This window comes from Lissotriton helveticus, chromosome 10, assembly GCF_964261635.1.
Source record: "Lissotriton helveticus chromosome 10, aLisHel1.1, whole genome shotgun sequence".
Lineage (NCBI taxonomy): Eukaryota > Metazoa > Chordata > Amphibia > Caudata > Salamandridae > Lissotriton > Lissotriton helveticus.
Genome location: NC_136071.1, coordinates 1201125295 through 1201146025, shown reverse-complemented (window position 1 = coordinate 1201146025; position 20731 = coordinate 1201125295). Strand labels below are relative to the sequence as shown.

The window sequence follows — 20731 nt, the reverse complement described above, 5'->3', positions numbered from 1 at the left end:
TCTGTGACAGCGAATAGAGTGGTCTTGGTCCAGTGGTTGCTTCAGAAACCAGATTGGGAGAGGTCCAGGATTAGGTTCACTCAATGAATTCAGAAAGTTGGGCCTTCTCGATGACCCTGGCTGGGAAGGGGAAAAGAGAGATGGGTCTGAAGTTCTTGAGGTATGTCAGGTCGGCAGAGGGTTTCTTTAGCAAGGGGTTGATACCTGCTGGCTTGCCTATGTGCTGAGGTATTCAGAATTCACAAAGTGTAAAGAAAAGAAGGTCTGATGCTCCAATAGTAACAAACTTCAAAGGTGTAACATAGGTAGATAAACAATGTGCATGTATATAGCTACTATATGAGACCTAAGTCACCAATACTCCGTACCCCGTGTCCGGACAACGGGCCAGCTGACACAGTGACATGCTCTAACGAGACAAATGACCCATAATATAAAACTCATGTGCGCTGAACAATTATTATTCACCCACCTTTGTAGTATGTTACTATTGTTACTTCTTTTCTTTACACTTTGTGAATTCTGAACAGCGGTTTGCAATTTGTCACAGGGTGCTTGATGATGTCTGATATTTACTTTTCGCTCTCCACCATCAGACACAGACACAGTGATAGGTTTGAGGAATTTGTTTATGCAACACTTGATGTCTGTACTTTCTGACATTGGATATTCATTCTGTACTTTGACTTAGCCTTGAAAAAGTCGCAGGTTTATATTCCCACTGTGGCAACGAAACACGTGTTGACTGGCTAAGAGCCTGGATGAATAAAAAGGAAACAGAGGAAAAGAAAATAAGAATACAAAGAACCTCATTGCTATGTCTGTTTTGTGATGAAGTGGACTTACAGATGCTACTGCTGTCACTTTTTTTTAAAATACGAAACGTGGACTGGCGATTGTTATTACGTTTATTTGTAGTTTAGGTCACAAGGTTTGGGGAGGCTGGTGCTTCCCTCCACCCTTAAGCACCGTTGAAGCAGTATAGTTAGCGAGATATGGTGTGACTTCACCCTTGCTGCACCAGGATCCCTATGTATTACACCACCAACTGTTTGTTTACCCTTTACTACAAAAACTGCATGCAAAGGTCCCTTTACTCATCACCTGTGTAATAACATAAATATCACCTAGCGTCCTCGTTATAGTTTTTGAGTAGTTTGCAGACATTTTCGTGGCTTTTCATATTGCACGGGGCAGTGTTTCCCAGTGATTTGTTTTATGTTAGGGGTTCTTTCAGTGGAGTTAATTATCCATTTGGCAGCATCTTGGGGCATATTACCAAGAATAAGTGATAATTATCGCTAAGCTTGGTTAGAGGCAATAATTTTATCGCCGTGCTTCGCCTATTTTTATCGCTTAGAAACCTTGCAATTATCAAGGTTTATCTCCTAAGCGATAAAAACCGGCCGAAATGCATGAATATCGCTCTAAAGTGAGCGATATTCATGCATAACCGAGCAAATGCTCTTAGCCATGTTATCCACCTACCATTGGATAACATGGCTAAGAACTGCTCAGGGCAGGTGTTAGCTTTTGGAGATAATCACGCTTAGCCCGATTATTTCCAAAAGTTGGTAATAGGAGATAGCGATGTTAGCGACTGTTTCCAGCCGCTAACATCTTGGCACGCCCACTTTGCATGTCATTAGTGATAAATATCGCTGACATGCAAAGTGGGCCCCAAGATGATCGCTATCTTCTACTAGCTGTCGCTAACTGGTGTTAGCGATAGCTAGGTAATAGGGCGATAAAATTATCGCCACTTTAGCTGGAAAAATTCCTGCTAAAGCGGCGATAAGGCCCTTGGTAATATGCCCCCTTGTTTCCTATTTGAATTCCTGAGAGAATGTTATGCATCTGTCTAAGAATTTTGCATTTGCGTCTTGCCTTCCTGGCCTTTGCTCGAGAACTGAATACCCTTGGTTTACTTTAGACCTGACGCTAAATGCTTCCCTGTTTTCTAAACCTTTTTTAAACAACTGCTCATGACTGCGCAGCATTTTCTGAAAGGCGAAAACATGCCACGGGTTATTTGTTCAGGCGGGCCCCTCCGCCCGAGAGACAATTGAAGGTATACTGCCTGACACGTCACAGGTTCTGTGTTAAAAATGCAGGCCGGTTAGTTCTGTTTTTGCCTGGAAAAGCAGGTTTTGTGTGATTGTGTGATCTTCGGCAGCCTGGGGATGTTGCTTTGCCTGTGACCCGGGGAGGAGCGAGGCGTCGGCACAGAGGAGGAATCAGGCCAGGTGCTGGGCACTGCGGAGTGAAGTCCAGGGACCCCTTCCCAGGAGCAGCAGCCCCCTCCGGAGCAGGGTTTGTTTCAGTCTTGTCTCATTTCTGACCTGTCCCCTTGCTCAGCACTCACAGCCAGATTCATGAAGCCAAAATCGGCTCCCAAAGTGCCAGATTCTGCGAATCTGGCCCTTTGCGAGCGCTTTTTTTGCATTTGGGATTCATGAGGCACAGGGTCAGACTGATTTGCATATAGCCATGTCTGAACTGGGGTGGCAGAGTGGGCTAAAGAACGGTGATGGATCAAACCCAGATCTTTTGACTGGGTGTGAGTGTTTGATTGGTTCTGATGCTCCGTCCATCACCACCCCCTTTTGTACCGCTGTGTCTCCCTTTTCAGCCTCAGGCTTGTGATTGCTGGGGCTGCATTTGGCCACTAGTTGCCTCTTCGCTAGTGAACACCTTCAGGAAGGCTCTCAAGACCTGTCTCTTCTGCTGAGCAGCACTGTTGACCCCCTCACCCCCCCCACCCCCTGCGCCTTGAGACCCTCACAGGTGAGTAGCACACTTAAAACTCCCTGATTTATTGATTGATTGGGTGTTACATTTTGTAGAGCTTGTAAAACAACAAAAGAGTGTCGTGAGAGAAGTGTGTAAGCACTAGACACAGAGAAGAAATCTCCCTGAAGAAGTCACAGTGGAAATCAGCTGTTTTTTTTTTTAGGAAGCCCTCACTCACCACCCTGGGTGGTGACATGCTTCATCATCGGGCCCACCAGGAGAAGCCGAATGCCTCCCTGGTGTGCTACAACGCCAGATTACTGCGGAGGTCTTTATGTCTGCCTGATCGATACGCCCCCCCGTCTCTCGTGGCCCTTCTTTTTTATGTCTCCACTTTAGCCCCAAGGACACCACAATGCTCATCAAACCAAACCAGAGCCAGTTTTTCAACCATGGTGAATATGTCACTCTAGGAAGGTTTAGCTAATAGCATTTCACAAGAGTAATAATTTGGTTTTGCCGCTCTAATAGTGCAGTTGTACTCAGGCAGTGCAGGATATGTTTACATTTATCAGCCTGAATCATCACTTTTATGTCACGTGGCGTCAAGTTTTCAAAGACAGAGTCTGTGCCACTTTACTTCTGGGGTGAACCAACAACACAGACTACACTTAGACGGATATTTCTTTCATCAGTGCCTCTATCAGAATGAATGATTAAAAGTGGGGATGAAGATTATAACCCAAACTATAACTTCAAAGTAAGAAGAACAAGGGAAACACATTATTTCCAGTGATACAATGAGTGCTCAAAACAAAACAAGTGAATTGTGCGTAGACATTTTGAAAAATAGTAGGACTTCATTTGTAATAGTACTTTTTAGATGTTTCCATTTCCTCTTCTCTGCAGCCATGCAGGAATGTTTAAAGAGAAGTCAGATTGTCATAAGAAATAGTTTTTTTCTTTATAATTCTCTTTGAAATAGCAACAATGATGCAAAGAGCTGGGCACCCGCAGCCATCATGTTGCGTTGCGCATTTTAAGATCTGACGCACGGGATCTTTATGTTTGTGGATTGGCCACTTTTTTGAGATGGGAATTGAGTATTAGATCAAGAAACCTGAATGTTAACTCTTAAATACTCCTGTGGCTATGTGTTTCCTGTTCTCTGTATATTGTATCTTTTTCTACGGTTGAATATGCTATTTTTGTCTATTTACTACTCGGATTTTAATGAATTTTGCTAGTCTAATAACTTCGGTACATCAATTACCTGTTAGAAATGTATTCTGTTTTTATTTGTATAGCTTTTTATTCTGGATTGTACAGCTTTTAAGATATGTTTTATCGAAATAAAGCTATTATGACTGACTGACTGAGCCACAATGATCGAATCCATATCAGGCATTGATGCCCTCATCGCAGGTGTCATTTCCAAGAATTGCTTCCTTCTTTCTGCAGTGGCGTCTGAACCATCCCAAGTGAGGAAACATTTAGGACTTTGCCAGGATACTTGTTTTTTAATGTTTGCAGCATTACAATCTTTTAAAAGGTTGGTTTGTTCTAAAAATAGGAGTATGACTCCCCTGGCTTTGCAGACAATCTTTGGCCCAGTCAATGTGCTTTTTGTATGTTCAGTGAAGTAGAACCAGGGAGATCAAGAACTTTAAGAATAAAAGATTTCAAGAAGGCAACAAGGTAACTTCCCTCAATACTCTCTGGAATAGTACACATTCGGATATTATTTTTCCAATTCCTATTTTCAAGGGACTCGATTTCAGCCTGCATTTTATCAGTTCTCACAGCTGTTTCCTGCAAGTCACTCACTCTTTGTTCGTTCTCCGTACTTCCTTTATCCATAAGAGACCACTTACTTCTCAACCAACCTCTGTAATTGCTCATTAGTTTCCTTTAAGTAAGGTTTAAGGATTCTTATCTTGTCAATCAGCAATTTCATAGATATCAAAGCATGGGCCTTCATAAGCAAAAGGAATATCTTTTTTGGTCTCTAATTTGTGACCAATGCTGATGCTGTTTTAGTTGCAGAACTAAGTTTTGGAATTACTGTAGGTGAAGAGTCAGCTTACTGAGAAACAACCTGTTCCATAATATTTGATAAAGAATCACCGTTATCAGATAAACAGCGTGAGGATTTGGAGATCATTTTAACTGATAATTTAAAATTTTCAAAATCCATATTTACAAAAACCACTGGCAATATTTGTTTTGAAGAAAAATCGCTCTTTTTGTGTATTCTGAGAGGAATAACGTGCTTACAAGAAGCACACAGCCTTGACACAAAAAAGCCAAGCGTGATGACTAAACTTAGAGCTCAAAAAGAAAAAAGGCAATGATTGTCAGCTTAGGATGTTATACTGTGTGGTAAATTGGTATAAACTATATAGAAGTAGTTGGATTTGGCCCTCTCTGCAGGGTCAGCCCTATATTTTTCACCTTCACCCTCCTGTTTTCTGAACCTGTTTTTATTGGCTTTTATGACCCTTGCACTTTAAAGTGCATGTGGTCTCTTCTTTAAATGTGGTAAAATTGGTCTATGCCCAACTAGCATATTTAATTTACGTTTAAGGCTTTAGTAGAGTGGCACTACATTTATCTAGGGCCTGTAAAGTAAATGCTACTAGTGAACCTGCAGCACTTATTGGGCCACCCACTTATGTAGCCCTTTCAAACGTCTCTCAGGCCTGCCATTGCAACTTGTATGCAGTTTTAAACTTCCATTTCAACTAAACTAAACCTTCCTTTTTATTACATATACCCACTCTTAAGGTAGCCCTACACAGTGAATAGGGCAGGGTGCAGTTTGTTCAAAATGTTGCACATGAACTTTAAAGTTTGACTTGCACTAGTATTGAAAAAACCCTTACAGTTGTTTTTCACTACTGCAAGGTCTACCTCTCCCATAGGATAATATTGGGCTACTTATTACATTTCGTAGGTGCTATGTTTAGATTAGGAACAGGTATGAGTGTCAAGCTTAGTCTCAAATCTTTTGTAATTTGAATTCCTCTTTAATGGTAAAGTCAAACAATTTACAATTTTTAAAATGGCACTTTTGGAAAGTTTGCATTTTCTTGTCCTAACTATTTGGTGCCTGCAGTCTGTGTTTTGGGGCACAAGACCAGGTGTGGATGGCAGTTGGTCTTTGTGTATTCCTGTCAAACAGTAACGTAAAGAGGGACTAGGTGTTGGAAGGAAGGGCCATCCTGTGAGGATAGATGGGAGAGAGCTGTTCCCTGCCCAACTTACAGTTCAAAAGGGCTGTATCAGCCAACACGCACAAATATCTTGATACCAACCTATTGTCACCCCTGACATCTTGGGGCCTAGGTAGGGGAAGGAAGGACATTTCTGAAGCAGATGTTGGAGGAAGGTTAGACATTTGTCCGACTCAAAGCTGGCACCAGGTATAAATATTGCACCTAAAACCAACTCCTCAGTTTTCTCCCGGACCTCTGGACATTACATAAGTAGACTGCCCTGCTGAAGGACTGACTTGAGGCCTGCTCTGCTCTCTGTGAAGGAAGATGTGAGCTGCTCTCTTCATTTCAGGCTACCTGACTAAAAGGTCAGATAGCTAACCACCTTTTCTGAGCTGTAGGGACACCATAAGCTCCAAAGGCCTTCCTGCAACTGCCCCGCTGACCTGCTGCTCTGAACCTGTGACTGCACCTGCCTGGGCCCTGCTGGCCTCTGCTGGAATGAGTTTCTGATCCCAAAGAAGTGTCTCCCTAGGTTGTTCTGGACCCTTGAAAGTCATCAGTTGAGCTCCTCTTTTGCAAAACCGAGAAATTCTGAAGATTTGGGCAATTTGCTACTGTAAACGGGCCCATTTACAACAATATCTTGCCACCCGTACCAACCTCCAACGGGAAGCTCCTATGGAGCCAAATCTTCAAGCTACAGCGACAGAGAGTAACGACCTGCACTGCGAGATCTATACTTCATGGTACAACATCGACAGTCCACAGTGACCACAAACGCGAAGTACCAGCATGACTGACTGTGACACCTGAAATGAACTTCAAGCTACAGCGATGACAATTCAGTATGCCCGGCACCAGGTATAAATATTGCACCTAAAACCAACTCCTCAGTTTTCTCCCGGACCTCTGGACATTACATAAGTAGACTGCCCTGCTGAAGGACTGACTTGAGGCCTGCTCTGCTTTCTGTGAAGGAAGATGTGAGCTGCTCTCTTCATTTCAGGCTACCTGACTAAAAGGTCAGATAGCTAACCACCTTTTCTGAGCTGTAGGGACACAATAAGCTCCAGAGGCCTTCCTGCAACTGCCCCGCTGACCTGCTGCTCTGAACCTGTGACTGCACCTGCCTGGGCCCTGCTGGCCTCTGCTGGAATGAGTTTCTGATCCCAAAGAAGTGTCTCCCTAGGTTGTTCTGGACCCTTGAAAGTCATCAGTTGAGCTCCTCTTTTGCAAAACCGAGAAATTCTGAAGATTTGGTCAATTTGCCACTGTAAACGGGCCCATTTACAACAATATCTTGCCACCCGTACCAACCTCCAACGGGAAGCTCCTATGGAGCCAAATCTTCAAGCTACAGCGACAGAGAGTAACGACCTGCACTGCGAGATCTATACTTCATGGTACAACATCGACAGTCCACAGTGACCACAAACGCGAAGTACCAGCATGACTGACTGTGACACCTGAAATTAACTTCAAGCTACAGCGATGACAATTCAGTATGCCCGGCTTGCTCCACTCTCTGCAGCGGCGACCATCCGCAATGCTCCCTCTGCTCCTTGCAGCATGCTCCACTGCAAACTGGACTCTGTGCACCAGACTTTGAGAAGGTAACTGGTTCAGCAGGGCTAATTCAGTGCATGCATTTGGGCCTCACTCCATTGTGGTTAGCCTGAACTTGTGACTGTCCCTTGGTCTCACACGACCAGATGACAGCGAGTGGCTCTTCGTGCTTTTACGCTCTATTTTCACCGAAATCTTTAAATAAATTGCATATCTCTGGTTATAATGATTGGAGATTTGGCATTTTGGTCTCATTCTATTTATCAACTTTTACTTAATTGGTGTGGTTTTTTGATGTTATTACTGGTAGTGTTCTGCATGAATACTTTACACATTGCCTCTACGTTAAGCCTGAGTGCTTTTGTGCCGAGCTACCAGAGGGTTAGACACAGGTCAATTTAGTAAGTTTTGTCGTTCACTCTGACAAAGATTGTGGTTGTTGATTGAGAAGGGTTTTCTCCCCCCTCAATCAACAACCCAATTTTTCAAAGCATTCATTAGGACATACCCTTCGGACATCTATGCACTGGGCAATATGGGTAGAAAGAACCATTAACTCTTGAGAAATCAAATCATATTATTGGCAGATTAAACCAGGGTTGCTTTATAAATTGAAAACTAATATTCAAATCCTAGATCAGGGGTCTCCAACCATTTCTGAAATAAGAACTACTTGTGTTCAAAGAAAATCCTTCTGAGCTTTGAATATTACAAGAGATGTAATAGAAACCACATAAGACAAGATTACATTGACGACCATTATATGAATATAAAAACTTGTAAAGTGCTAACTTTGCCCAAGGGCGTCAAGGTGTCATATGCAAAATTACAAGCTGTAATCAGCGGAGCACATCAGCCATGGCGTCCAGCAATGATATAAAACAATACTTTGTCAATGTGTGATGCCTCTAATAGTTAATAGTTACTAATAGTAGAAAGTCTCCTGAACATGGCTTAATTTTTATCATTGAAATATCAGCTTTAAATATATTTTGGAAATTCAACCGTTGTTCCCCAAACTTCATCTCCTGAGTTCTGCAAACACACACATTTCCATCTTGAAACATACTTTTCAATGTTGGTATGCATATATTAAATCAATCTAACAAAAGCTTCAAACTTAGTTCAATGGGATGTCCTCAGGAGAGCCACTTACAGGAGCCGGAGATCTACCAGTAGCTCACGATCTACTCTTTGGTGAAGCCTATCCTAGATGTTAAAGTATTTAAAAGTAAGGGCAACAAGCATTTACGTAGCACATTACAAAACAATTTGACATGGAAATGTGGCAAGTCTTTGAGAAGATATCCATTAAGTAAAATTTGTTTCAAAGGAATTTGCTTGATGATCGCACTAAGAAAGATTGCAAACTTGACAAATTTCCAATCTGCGGTATTAGGTAAGTAGGGGTGTTTTATTCAGAGTAATTCTGCGGAGTTACATACAAACTCTGCAAGGTTCTGTGGAGTGTAAGGAATTCAGCAAGTTGAGCTGCTTGCGCTGATCTTTAGCGCTGGGAGCTTGCTCCGTGTGGTAAAATCAGAATGAACAGCACCACGGAAGGGCTGGAGGGCACTGCTTCTCTAGTAGATTTTTTACTCGAGCGGCAGCTTTCTCAAGATGAACGCTCGTGACATGCTGCGACCTCCCGCTTTGAGAAATTACGCCAGGAGGTGTTCCAATGCCCAAAGATTGCGCTAGGGGATGCCAACTCTCGCTCGTGCTCACATAACGGCGGGGAGCTGTGCACAAGAAAAAACTCCACCATACGGCATTTAGCAGAGTTTTGCCAGAACTCCTCGGTCCAAACAGAGGGGTCGATTAGGATCGCGGACGGACTTGAGTCCGTCCACGACCCCTGAGGAGGAGGGAACGTCCGCATGGGCTGCGGCGTTCCCTCCGATCTGATTAGGATGTGACCGCCAGGGTGGCGGTCACATCCTCTATCTCTAACATTGCGGCGGGTGCAGCTTCAAGCTGCACCCGCCCCAATGTAAAAAATGCATGCACAGCATTTCCGTGCACAAAGCGGCAGGCACCGCGCGGTGCCTGCTGCATTGTGCACGCAAATGCAGGGGGGTACCATAGGTACCCCCCATGTGCACCCACCACCACCCCTTCACCCAGGGGGCCCGCAACGGGCCCCCGAAGTGAAGGTCCGTATGCTTTTCCATGGCGGCAATGCCGCCGTGGAAAAGCATATTTACACACACATCATAATATGGCGGACGGTGTCTCATAGACACCGCCTGCCATGTTATGGCTTTTCCGCCGCGGTCGGCTCCGACCGCGGCGGAAAAGCGGCGGACGGAATTCCAGACCCACCAGCCATCCTAATTTGGCGGTGGGTCTTTGGAGTCTCCGCCGCGGTTTTTCCGCATCCTCGGGAATGCCCTGTTTCTCGGCGCCCCCGAAGCAACCTTTAAAACCCTCCAACAGGTGCAAAACGCAGCTGCCAGAGTTTTAATGGATATCCCCAGAAGGCAGTCTGCCACCCCGGCCCTCAAGGCGCTCCACTGGCTCCCTGTGAGGGAGCGGGTGAAATTTAAGGCGTTGTGCACGGCCCATAAAATTTTATACGGCAAAGGCCCCCCCATTCTTTTCAATATGGCCCGCCCTTATAAACCCCCACGCCTTCTGCGCTCAGACCAGAAACATCTGCTGCAATCAGCGAGAGTTAGGAGAGCTCGCACTGGGGGCAGGCGTTTCTCTGTGCAGGTGGCAAATTTGTGGAATTCTTTGCCCCTTGAGATTCGCTCAGAGCCTAAGATCCTACTTTTTAGGAAACTTCTTAAAACCTACTTGTTTCCACAGTAGTGATTTTTGAGTCTCCCCTTCGATGGTCTGCCGCGCCGGGATGCCCCCGGGTAAGCTGAGCGCGTTATAAGTTTCATATTATTATTATTATCCAGGCCGGCGGACACTTCCGCCGGCCCGGAGGATGCGGAAAAACCGCCATCCTAATCGGCCCCAGAGTGTGGAAAGAGTGGTTAGTTGACCACCCCTAATTATAAATGCCGTAGGATATCATGCCCTTGTAATGCAGCGGACAGGATAGCTGCCACGTTTGTGATGGAGTATCCCATCTGCCAAACAAATCAGGCTTATTTTCATGAGAACTCCCATGTTAAGCAAACAAAAGCTGTGGGTATATTATTTTCTAATGACACTCCACCCAGCAGGCAGAATTTGTTATTCAACCATTTGAACTTTGCACTGTGGACTGAAGAAAAGTGTGTAGTTTCCAGAGTGGAGATGTATTCATGAAGATATTATTATCAGCTGGAGAAGAACAACCTTGGCGTGGGTGGATCTAACCCCAGGTATGATTATCTTTAAATATAGTTTATGGATTCACCTCATTCAGCAAACACGATGTGCACTCCCTGCCCTTGCAGAAGGGCCCAGAAGATCAATGCTTTCTTGTCGCTTGCAGTGTTTCCCACTGCCTGATTAGGATACAGCCAAACCAGGCCCTCCAGCTGTGTGCCTTTCTACTTATCCTGCTGCTAAATAAGGGTGCAATTATGCCTGTACACATGAGGCTGTACTCTGTGTGCCAGGGGTGACAGCCAGTGCTGGAGACTCCATGCCAGGTTGATCACATGGAGCAGTGCTCTGCATGGCAGTGACTGGACACAGTGATTTAGGCTGCATGTAACTTGTATACACAGTATTGGATTCAACCTATCAGTCATTGTGCCAAACAATTTATAAGAAGCTACTAAGAAAAAAGCCAAGTACATGCACATCCCTCCCCACCATTCATATTGGTGCAAACCTGAACAGTACCAGCTGCTCACGATACTGCCTGCTAATGACAAGAAGACTAACTGTATCCCTACAGGAGCATCAGGGGAGTCCCAAGGAGCACTCAGTAAAAGAGAACTACATGCATGAAATCCATTCATGTCAAAGGATGAAAGAAGAAGAGTCGTCTGAATATTATATGAAAGTCTTCCATATTGAGTTCCAGAGTTCCAGTCATGAGAAACAATACAGCCAACGCGTTTCATTCAAGAGAACTTCTTCAGGGCATTGGTCTTGTAACTCAGTCTTAATTGTCTGAGACTCATCAAGCACTCGTTAGGGAATCTACAGTCCCCGAAGGAGAAAACAGTATGACCAGCAGAGTAAAAACACAGATGTCCACACCGAGTCGGTATTGCCATGCTGTCTGGATTAAAGTCTTAGGAAAAAAGCAGTCTAATATTTTATCAGTCATTTTGCATCCACTTCTGTAGTCTTCCACCTGCACCAATCCCCTGAGTGCAGTTCAGGCTGGAGGACACTTTTTTTTACAGCTGTCATGGTATAACATTGGCCTCTATGGGTGGTGGCCTCACCTCACTGCTGTACACAGTGTAACACTGGGCTCTGTGGGTGGGGAGAGGCATCTCTCCACCCACAGAGCCCAGTGTTACACTGTGTACAGCAGTGAGGGAGGAGAGGCATCTCTCCACCCACAGAGCCCAGTGTTACCCTGTGTACAGCAGTGAGGGAGGAGAGGCCTCTCCCCACCCACAGAGCCCAGTGTTACACTGTGTACAGCAGTGAGAGAGGCGAGGCCTCTCTCCACCCACAGAGCCCAGTTTTGCAGTGCATACAGCAGTGAGGGAGGAAAGTCCAGAGGGAGAGAGCACAAGGGCAGCTTTAGCACTGGTGGCGCCCGATGCGCCAATGTTTGTTGGCGCAGCAGCGCCCCCCATCCATGGTGGAGGTGATGACCAACTCCACTAAGGATTCCCTCACCACTGCCTTTTTAACAGTGCCCTATAGGAGAGTAGGATCTGCTTACTATAGTTACCCTGACTTTTTGCTGGTGTTTCACTGTTTTTCGACTTTAGTCTGGCTGGAGCCCCGCTAACGAGGACCCCAGCCTAGCTACTTCCTCTCTAAGTTGATTGCATGTACTTTAGGTACACTCCAGATTGGTTACTGGGGTACCCTTGTGAGTCTCTAGTATATGGAGTATATGGTACCTTAGGTACTAAGGGCATAGGTACCCCAGAGTCCTAACAGGGGTTGAAGCATGTATTATGCCACCTCTGGAAAGCCATCCAAAAGTGCACCACATGTCTGCTACTGCAGCCTGGGTAAGGTGGTGCATACACCCCTTACTAAGATATAGGTTACCTATATCAACCTTTAATCAATGACACATATAAACCTATCAGTCACTCCTATGGTAGGCCTTAGCAATCCTGAAGGCAGAGTGCTTGGTTTTGTGTGAGAGGGTGCCCATGCATGAGCAGGACCCCTCTGCAGCGTTCGGCACCTATCCTCTGATGCTGTTCTGTGATGCAGCCAGACCATATACTCTTAAGTGCATTATTACCTCGTGGTAAATGCAAACTTTGGAATGGCTGCATGGAAACATGTCGTGTTTGGTGTCAAACACTTTGGAATCCTACCCCTCCCCGCTAGTCCTGGCAGGGGGGTAGAATTCCACCCTTCTAGAGGGAGAAGACATGTACAAACTTACCTGACCGGTAATGGTTTAAAAGATCCTCAGCATCACGAAATGGATGCTGCTGCCACAGACACGGGTCTGACTTCCTGCTGCTGGACGAAACTCCGTCAGGGGAGGCCTGGACAATAGGTTTCCTCTCACAGGGAGGTGCAACCACCTCCCAGACAGGATTTAGTGTATTAGGGCAGGGTGGGTGCATTCAGTGAATGCTTTTCAGACAGTGCTGGGGGCACACTTGATGTCCCTGTGCATCCCCCAGTTCAAACCGTTTGCAGGGGCACTCAGCCCCTGCCCTGGTGCGAAACTGGACAAAGGGAAAGCGGTGTAACCACCCCCTCCCGGGTCCTCCCATAGGTGGGATCCTAGAGTAAGTCCAACTCCTAAACTTAGTATAAGTATAGGAACCCAGTCCTTAGGACCTTAAATTACACCTGGACAAAACTCTGCAACCTATATCCTGGAACTTTGACATTCTATTTCAACTAGAAGACAGAAGAATCTCCCTTGCTAGTGCGTCCACTTCTCAAGCTTTTCTGAAGTTGTGCACTGGGCTACTTGTAGTCCAAGCCCCGAGCACCATCTGCACTGAAGATTGTGGGCCTACACTCCATGAGTGTTCCGTCAGCCCACTTCTAGCATTTCTGCTTGAGCCCCTTCGCGATCCCTGGTCCGTCGACTGGTGGGTCCCCACGAAGGTAAGTCTTCTTTCCTTTGGGTTTTCCTGGTTGCTCCAGATGTGCCCTGACTTCCTACCAAGAGGTGAGTCCCTCAGACCTTGCTGGTCTGCAACGAAGCCAATCTTTGCTTTTCGTAGGTTGCTGTTGCCAAGGCTTGTTGGATCCCATCCAGAATACGACACCACAGTACTCGACATCCTTCGTGGGACAGCTCGAATCCAGCACCTGGTTGTCATCAACTGAGGCTGTGTGTATCAGAGAATTTTGTTACCAATAAAGAAGAATTTAACACATTTGAAGACCCTGAAATTGTGCATATTATATGCTATTTTTTTGTGTGCCTGTCTTTGCACTGTATATTCATTATTGTATTAGGTCTTGTGGCAGTGAACCTCAGAGGTGGGCACCGTTGTACGTATAATTCAAAAGACATATAGTGATTAAAGGGTAAGTGCGGCTTTAATCATCCCTCGGTGCCATTGCATTTGTTGAAAAATGGTTGTCATCGACGCCTCCTGGTCCTCGTGGCTGAAGAGTCAAGCTTCACCTTCTTCACCTGCAAGCACCCGACATCAGTGGGCATCTGCTCATCGTCCTCCTGGTCACTGGTTAATGACCCAGACTCTGTCCCCTCTGCTTTCAGGTTCTTCAGATCTTCGATTCACCCTTGGATCCACCCGGACACTTTCCACTTGGACGGCAGCAGCACTTTGCAACAGCTCTCCATTGAAATCGACGACGAAACCCGACAAGAAAAGACACCTATGCACCTGGCTTCCCTGGGTGAGGTAACTCGAATAATCTGGTGCTCCCATGGGTGTTGACTCTAGAACATCCTAGTTCTGAAGGGGTTTGCTCCAAGTTCTCTTCTAAGTGTCCTCTTTCCTTAAAATTCCAACCGCGACTTTCCCCATAGAAGTTAATGGTGAATTGTGGCTGTGTTCTGACACCCCCGTGGGACCCCTGTGTCACTACCTTGGGTGGTTCCTGGTGGCCCCAGTGGTTCTAAAGGCTCTAGGCCTTGTATCTATGTCAGTCATTGTTTTTATACCGTATGTACTTTTGCCTCTTGCCTCATAGACTAGAGAGATGTGTTTTGAAAAAATACATATATTTTATATATACCTTGTGTGGTTCTCCTTTCATTTGGTCATTCACGAGATTATAGACCGGTAAAACAAGCTGCTTTACATTCCTTCAAGACTTAGCCTGAAGGCTGCTCTCCACAGCTACCACTAGGATAGCTTTCTATTAAGGTTGTTTTTAACCTACTATCAAAAAGGGTTGTTTGGACTGGTGCAAGGTGCCCTCTAGAATAGTGGACAGCATATGCCAGGCCAGCTTCTCAATGCCCCATTACCACTCTCTCTCAGATACATTTAATTAGTTACATAGCTCCACTCACAACAGTGCAGGGTGTCAGAGCACTGCATCACACACAGATTACACAGAGACAATCAATCATACGTGTGTAAATCAGCATATAGGAAGTGCTACATAAGCCAGAGTACTACAAGGTGTAGAAGTTACATCAACCATACTGCTAGGCCATGTAGTCTTAGACTTCTTGATCTGGAGAAGCACAAACTTAGAATTGAAAATGGAACACCATATTTGGGGGTTTTCTTTAACAATAAGAATACATTTCTACACATATGAGCTCTTTTTGCAACCTTCACCTATGCTGTAATCTATACCTTGCAGTGCACATGCAGCTCGTTGAGGACAATGAATAATTCACTGTTAACTTATAAACTGCAACTAACAAAAGGATGGCTCTTAGAAAAGCAGTGGCCCACTGACCTATTTACATAATATGCAGTTTGTGATCGGCATGGTACAAGTTCTTTGCAGCAGGCACATTAACCCTCTGTGCCACAGCACACGTCACAGCCCCGCATGTTCACCTCACGGAGGCCGTGTCGTCGCGTCCACCGCATCGTCTCCGGATCCCATGGAGCTGTATCCGGCTCCAGCGCAGCCGCGCATTCGAGCCCCCGGGGGCACCACGTGCTCTCCCGCTGCAGGCCGCCGCCTGGCCCCAGGGGCTCAGGATCACGTGTGAGGCTCTGGAGGGGGTATCCTGAGAGAACAATGCTCCCAGAAGGCAGATCCCGGCACCACAGGGGCAATGCATAATATTGTACACCAGGATCTTGATGGACAGACGTGCAGCAAGAGGAGCTTTCCAAGGCTGTGGCCATCTTGGAGCCAGGCAGCCCCCCCCCCCTTTCCTGTGCTTGTTAGCTGGATCAAATAAATCAGTGACAAAAACGATTTTGGATTGAGTAACTAAAGTAGAAGATGTTTCATGAGACTGAGTTAAACATTACTCATGTCTGTAGAAGGACTTGGGGCCTTCAGTGTCTCAATCACTTCCTTCAAACCCCTTTTGTCTGCAGTCTCTCACTCCTTTAGAAACTTACATCCTTTTATTTCACAATCTAATAAATCTTTCTTTATTCGGAATTTCAAAATTAGAAATCCATAAAAGGACATTGATACATAGTAAAACAATTCATTAAAAAAAAGTGCAAGGTAGTTACATACAACAGTAAGTTCCACATCTAAAAGGGACGATACATTATTTGAAGAGGAATCCATAAAAAGCGTGTTGATACCTAGTAAAACAATTCATTTGAAAAAGTGCGAGGTAGTTAGATATAACAGTAAATTCCTCATCTGAAGAAGACGATACATTATTTGCGGAATTTGCTTTTAGAGATTTTTTCGGTGTCTATGTATACACTTCAAGAAATTAAGAACATGGTAGCAGGTCACTTCAGTGTCCAAAAGCTGTAAGCACAGCATGGCAGGACGACATTGTCTGAGACCCCAGGATTTTAATAAAGTCAATAGCCAGATCTTGCGATGTTCCTGATAGAACTTACAAAGCAAAACAGTATGAAGGGTGGTTTGTGTTGACTTTTCATCACAGGGACATTAGGGTGGGTTTGAGTCCCACGCATTTGCTGTTGGAAAGGCTACCAGTCTGTGAAACATATTTAATCTAAATCTTGTCAATAAGAAGCGATCAAAGATACCAATGTTAAGTTTTAAATAAGGCTGAATTAAAAAGGTGGATTGGACCATTATCGCATGTTGCACAGACGGTTTACCTGCTTCAGATTGTACTCTCAGGTTTTCCAAATGTCCCAGGGCTAATGTTTTCAGTTGTTTCTTTGTAAGTTCTCTAATTGTTTCAGGTTTTGAATAGTATTGCTCTGCCCCAAGGTCAATGCAAAAGTTCCTGATGTAGGCTAACCACTTGATTTTCAGGGCATGATCTAATGTCATCGCGTCTGCCACGATCGTTTTGGTAAGGTCATTTTTCTCCGAAGACCAGATCCGGCGCCATAAAAGTAGAGGTTGGATTTTTGCAAGGTCCTCAATGTGTGGAACACCTAATTCAGCGTGGCAAGCAAAAGTTGAGGATCGCTTTGGGGCCATCAGAAGAAACCTTAAGAAGTTGTTTTCTGCTATTTGCAAAGAAGTGACGTCTGTATGACCCCATAAACTTGCTCCATACAGGTCTGTTGGTATACATTTGGCCCTATATATCGTTAGGAGTTCCACGGGCGGTCGCTTTCCCAGTTTTTGTGAGAATGTCACCAATGCCGCTGTCGCTCTTTTGAAGCAGTGTTTCCTCGCCTCCACTGACTTTTTCCAGGATATTTTGTTATCTATAGTAATTCCCAGATAGCAATATTCGGTTGCAGAGTCTATTTTTTGTTTGTTAAGGGTAATGTTTTTCAGATGTTTTCTCCCTGCACCTGCCGTCATCACAAAAGTCTTTTTCACGTTTACGTGAAGATCTAGGGTACCCATGTACTCGGAGTACCTATCCAGAATCTTTTGGAGTTCGCAGGGGGTCCGTGCCAGGAGGACAGCGTCGTCCGCATAGAGCAGAGCGGGAATCGGGCGTTGGTTTGCCATTGGGAGGTCCCGGGCGCCCTTCAACAACTCGACCTCCAGGTTGTTAGTATAGAGGGAGAAAAGAAAGGGCGCCAGGACACATCCTTGTCTGACTCCACGCTCCACTCTAAACGACGCTGTCAGCTCTCCCTTTGTACCAAAACGGACTCTGGCAGAGGGCTTGGAGTACATTTCCCTTAAGAAATTCAGGAGTGGGGGGTCTATCCCCATTTGGCTTAAGAGGGACCACATTTTAGTGTGGGAGACACAGTCAAATGCCGCGGATAAATCCACGTACACCATATAAAGTTTGTCTTTTTTGGCATGTATGTATTTTCCAATAATCACAGAGAGGTTGAGGGCTTGCTCCACAGTTCCAAATCCCTCTCTAAAGCCAAATTGTAGATCAGACAGCGTGCCTCTCTCGCCCACCCAGTCCTGAAGTCGCTCTAGGATCACCCTACCTGCCATCTTCCCCAATGAGTCCAACAATGATATTGGGCGGTAGCAAGCGGGGTCCTGGCGGTTGCCTTTCTTGAATATCGGTACCATGATGGACCTTGTCCAGGATTCCAGGATTCCTTTCTTTGCTGCTGCCGTGCACACCCTGGTGATAATTGGGGCCCAAAGGTCTGTGTTGTACTTAAAGAGGTCCGCCGGGACTCCGTCCGGGCCTGGCGCTTTTTCATTTTTGCTTGAATTCAAGGCCAGAAGGATCTCAGAAATTTCAAAGGCTATTTGAATAGGGTAGAGCGGAGCTTTTTGATTCTCGTCTTCAAATTCTTTCTCGGATGATGGTTTTCGAAAGATTTGGAGAAATGTGATACCCATTCTGACTCGTCTATCGCAACTTCAATTTTTGGGTTTGTGTCGTCAGCCAAAAAAGGGGTTCTAATTACTCTCCAGAAGGACTGACTGTTCTTTTCCTGTGCACTAACGTGGAGTTCATCCCATAAGGCTTGCTTTAATTCCGCTTTTCTTTTTTTTCTGGCTATACGATATTCCTTTCTCAGGGCAGATAGAGTATGAGGATCTCTTTCATCTTTGTTTAGTGCCACTTTCAGTCTTGAGTGAGCCTGAGTGCATTCTCGATTAAACCATCCTTTTGGGCGTGATGATCCAGTTTTATGTTTTGCTGTTAGTAGGGACTTTGCTTTTTCCATTATTTGGGCAAAGTTATTAAGAAGTTGCTCATCTTCAGTCCGTATATCTAAGCATTTCTTAATTTGGGGGTACACTGATTGTATCAAGTCTTTAGTGATTTCCTCTGGGTTAATTTTCCCCCATTTTATTGAATACCCATTCAGTTGGCCCAAATTCATATTGCCCTGGGTCAGTACACTAGCTATCGTCAGAGGGAGAGATTGCTGGTGATTTGTGGTCAATTCCAATTTTAGTATAGCGTGATCACTCTGGGTGTTTGGTATGACTTCAAAGCTGTTTATTTTTGATTGTAAACTGGCTGATATTATAAAGTAATCAACCGTAGTGCTGAAACCTCTTCCTATGAAGGTCGGTTCTAACAAGCTAGTTCTACTATGATCCGGAGTATTTGCTATTTGAAGGTCCAAATCTGATAGGAGATCATTCATTATACCACCCATAATATTGTGGGAAAAATGGGAGAGGAAACCTCCTTCTTCTGTCACCATACCAGGACATTTTTGGTGTGGCTGGGTGCATTGGTGAAGATTGAAGTCTCCTGCCCATATTATAGACAGTGCACCCCTTGCTCCTTGTTTTTGTCTGAGGGAGGTTATTTTCTCTTGAAGGTGGGCTAAAACTCTCTGGAGCTGTATTTCCTCAAGATTATTATAAAAGTTGATGAGGACAAACTCATTTTTAGGTAAAGAGAGACCTATGATCTGAAAGTTAGGCTCTAGTTCGATGATTTTTATTTTTGTGTTTTGGACGGTATTAGCTATGTATATATTTAGTCCTCCCTTTGGTCTACCCTTTTTTCCCCTTAATGCCGGGGAAAAGTATGTCTTGTATCCCTGCAGATGGAGTTCTGCTTGTGACCATGTCTCCTGCAGACAGACTATTTGGTGTCTGTGTACGTGGTGCATGATGGTTCCATCCTTCAGCTTTGGTCGTAATCCCGCGATGTTCCAGGAGATCACGCCCAAAGTTGGCCGATCAACATTGGGGGCTGGTACTGTTTGTAATTTGTTCAGAATGGGTGGATCTTCAGGGATTAAGAGGTTAACTGGAGCTGGCGGGATAGATGGAGTTTCAAGTGTCTGTTCTCCGGGCTGTGGTGGTCAGTCGACACACTCTAGACCACTATACATATTTGCTAATGGTTGTCCGTTCCAGCTGTCCCAGCGTGGGGGTTCTCTATATTTTCTCCACTGTTCTTGCCCTCTCCATTCATCCCTTTCCCTACCTCGATGACGAGGACCTACTGTATACCAGGGTCCCTCTATTTGCGAGGGACCATCTTGGGATGTGGGTGGATAAAAGAAGGAAAGACGTTTTAATCCTACCCCCCCGTTTGAAGTGTAGTCATCTTCACAGCAAATGTGTTCCACTATTCTGGGGTCCTCGAAGGTAATTAGGACGCAGTCCCCATGTATTGTTTTTCTACCATGGCCGACCCAGGGGGCTCTTCTGATCATCAGAATTCTAGTGGAACAATAGGGGGGTGGTGGTGGATGGTTTATACTGAGCCAATGTTGTGTCTTGTTTTTTAGTGACCAATTTGGTTCAAATTTTTGGTCTGTCAGCTCTGGAACGCCAGTCAGTATAGCGACGAAGGGACTCGCTTCTGGTGGCAGTGTTACTGGCCGTGTTATAGGTCGTGTTTTCATTTGTAACTACGTGGTTTTTTCTCTTTTTTATGGCTCCCTCCCTCCTCCCTCTTGCTTGTCTAACCTCTTCTGGGGTAGGGTGTGAGTTTAGATCAGGGGTTTTTTCTAGGTCGGAGTCAGCTATTATTTGGGATTCTGAAAGTTGTGATACCGATAGATCAACTATATTTGGGAGGCTCTGTCTGTTGTTAATCCCACCCTCGCTGTGTCTTTGACCTTTGGTTGGTGCAGGCGTTCTGGCAGTTGCTAGATGTCCCAGTGAGGATCGTCGGGCCTCCAAAAGTTCTTGGGATACTCTCCGCTCCATGAGTGATATACTCTGATCTATGAAGC

General features: G+C 45.1%; 1 protein-coding gene across 2 annotated transcripts in view; it reads left to right on the top strand.

Annotated features, from left to right (window-relative positions):
• LOC144785686 (trimethyllysine dioxygenase, mitochondrial-like) overlaps positions 1-20731 on the top strand; it is a 449852-nt gene that overhangs the window by 62243 nt on the left and 366878 nt on the right. The gene's annotated exons all lie outside the window — the stretch shown is intronic.